The sequence below is a fragment of the Tenebrio molitor genome, chromosome 3 (genome assembly GCF_963966145.1).
Source record: "Tenebrio molitor chromosome 3, icTenMoli1.1, whole genome shotgun sequence".
Lineage (NCBI taxonomy): Eukaryota > Metazoa > Arthropoda > Insecta > Coleoptera > Tenebrionidae > Tenebrio > Tenebrio molitor.
This window is the reverse complement of record NC_091048.1, coordinates 14,583,703-14,586,787: the sequence shown is the minus strand read 5'-3', so window position 1 is coordinate 14,586,787 and position 3,085 is coordinate 14,583,703. Positions and strand designations below refer to the sequence as shown.

At 34.9% G+C, this 3,085-nt stretch overlaps 1 long non-coding RNA gene across 1 annotated transcript; it reads right to left on the bottom strand.

The window, feature by feature from the left end:
- Positions 1 to 899: 899 nt before the first annotated feature.
- Positions 900 to 2,556, bottom strand: LOC138127116 (uncharacterized). The gene is made up of 3 exons (XR_011158101.1): positions 2,328 to 2,556; positions 1,675 to 1,772; positions 900 to 1,628 (listed from the first exon to the last, which is right to left on the bottom strand). It is a non-coding gene; the product is annotated as an uncharacterized lncRNA (long non-coding RNA).
- Between the last annotated feature and the right edge of the window lie 529 nt (positions 2,557 to 3,085).

Sequence of the window (3,085 nt, the reverse complement as noted above, 5' to 3'; positions counted from 1 at the left end):
CATATAAACCATGAAAATTAATTTTTCGTTCTAAGGCGATACGTAATTTCTTTCCAATACTTCTTTTATTCAAAAATACACTTAGATCGTAAATTTTGGCAACACAACACACAACTCTTCTGTTATACATACAGTGCATTTTTTTTAACTGTTGCCATAGGGAATTGCATGGTGAAACTTATACCCCCTGTTAACTTTTGTTCTGATGAAAATATTCAAACCATTTTTGGAACAAAGTTGGAAGACTTTTTAAACTATCGAACAGATTACAATTCAATATCCTAAATTGTCGAAAAAGTTGTAAAAAAAATATTTGTACCACGCCGGAATAATAGTACGTCGAGCGGCCGCCAGAATAGCGTCCTTATCGGCTCAACCAGCAACTGCCTATCCCCACTTTTGATTTTTGTCAATTTCATTTAAAAAATAAATAGCGAGATCTTCTCGTGGCTATGATTAAATTTCTTTATAAAAAAAAAAAACGTAATAACGTTAACGCACAAATAATTCAACAAATTAACAGAAATTATCAAAATAATTGTTCAAAATGTTTTTCTTCGACTATTTTGTAAATGTCGCACTGTAATGGAATTTGGTCAGATGCTGGTTGAGTCGACAGGGACGCTATTCTGGCGACCGCTCGACGTACTATTATTCCGGCGCACTTTAAAATATTTTTTTCACAACTTTTTCGACAGTTTAGGATATTGAATTGTAATCTATCGGATAGTTTAAAAAATCTTCCAACTTTTTTGCAAAAATGGTTTGAATATTTTCATCAGAACAAAAGTTAACAGGGGGTATAAGTTTTACCATGCAATTCCCTATGGCAACAGTTAAAAAAAATGCACTGTATATAATTAGTGGGTCGATAAAAACGGTTTATACCAATTTTGTACGCTCATATTTTCCTGAGTTATTATCCGTTTTTAATGAGTAATATACCAGTGAAAACCTCAATATTTATAGAAAAGATTGTTGTTGTCCAGAACTCAAAAATTGTGCGTTACAACATGAAGACATGCAAAAATTCTCTCAATTATAAGTTTTACAGATGTGGTTCAATATGCTCCACATTTTTATTAGCTACCATTTGCAATCGTCTTCACTAGTGATAGATGGAGCAACATCAACATCGCACCGAGCGGCACAAACAATCATATACCTTGAGCTGAAGGCTTCTGAACGATTAACGGAATGCTGGAATCAGCTACCTCAGAGACAAATATGTAGCTTCTGCAATGGGGGACGGACAAAGACGATTACAAATGATAGCTAATAAAAATGGAGGGCATATTGAACCATATCTGGAAACTCATAATTGAGATAGGTAATCTTCAAAACCAGAATTTTTGCATGTCTTCATGTTATGACGCACAACTTTTGAGTTAGGACCATCTCTGCACAGCAAGAGGCCTTCATCTTTTCTATAAATATTGGGTTTTTCACTGGTATATTAATCATTTAAAAAACTTAATAACTCAGGAAAATATGAACGAACAAAATTTGTACCGTTTTTTTCGGCCCACTGTGTATTTTAGTTTCAATTTTAACTTGTCATGCTCCTTAAAAGAATAGGTACCGGGGGCACACACTATTGTTTGGTTTCTTTTTGTCTTGAATTGAAACTGAAAGTATAACTTTATTAAGAAGTTTCATCACTTAAGTTTTTACCTTTATAAATTACGTAGCAGATTCACAAATTGCCCAAAAAGTAGAAAATGTTATTTTTTTCCTTTCTTTATTGTTTTCTTATTGACAATTTATCAATACTGAAAACGTTGGCTAGTATAATTCCTTTCATTTAATAAATGGCACTAATTCCTACTGTTTGTCTCCAGGGCACTTAAGTCAGTTTTAGTTGACTTAAGCCTACCTAAACGAAGAGCTTTGTTCGATTTTCTCCGTGATCCACAATTCGTTAAATCAAAATTGACTTACCTTTTTTTGCGGACCGCGAAGAGACCATGGACCGATTGGCATGGGTGGAATTCAACGATAATTTTGGACTTCGGTGCCACTTCAATTAAGTGGGTTTCACGACACGAGACGATGAGTACGAAAACTAGGTGTGTTCACAAGGACGGTCAAATTCGAAGTCTCTGTTTCTTCCAAAAATGTCCCTCACTCGCGGGGGAGGTTTCGTCAACCCCGATTTTGCACGAAATTGTGAATCGGTTAACGCGCAATAACCAATGACAGAGGGTGCAACTATTTTCGAATTGAATTTTAAAGCTAACTTAAACTACGCGCTAAAACTAAACCGAACAAAACCAAACAAAAATGAAAAGAACTAAAATTAACTATTTACAAAAGCCAACACCTACCTTTTTATTCACAGAAAGTCTTATATCTTTAATAAGTACATTTTTATTTTTTTCAGAAAAGTGTCACATTTGACAAATATTTTTTGACTGTTTTAAATACAACGGTAATAATCGAAATTTTACGAATAAATACGACGGAGTGTTTTGGCCAAATGCGTGCGGAGCAGCACCGTCGAAGCTATTTCAACATTATTATATGGGATTGAAGTGTCTTACTATAGTTTAATTGTCTGTGAGTAAGACCGACAAGCTCAAAAACTACGGAGAATTGTCAAGAGACGCAGCTGTCGGCCATCTTGATTTTTTATTTTTTTTTGTTGTTCCATTTATGGGTTCGTAATTCAACTCAAAGGTTCAACTTCAATTTAACATATTATTTTAACACCTTCCTTTCTTAATGATAGTTGAAAAAGAATAAACATGCTATTCACTGTCTGTAGTCCTTTCTATTTCACATAAGTCCCATTTTCACACATAAAATCTTCAGGCGTGTCTTTGGCAGCGGCTTTGTCATAATGTCTGCTACTTGATGTTCCGTAGAGATTTGGTGAACGCCAAGTTTTCCCTCTGTCACTTTTTCTTTGATAAAAGTGTTTGATGAAAATTGCTTGGTTCTGCGGTGAAACTCAGGATTCTGAGCCAGTCTCACTGCTGCAGAGTTATCAACTTGAATAATGGGAACAATTCTGAATTGAATGATCCCTCTGAAAAGTCTGCTCAGCCAAATTGCCTCTTTGGCTCCTTCGTTTGCTGCGATG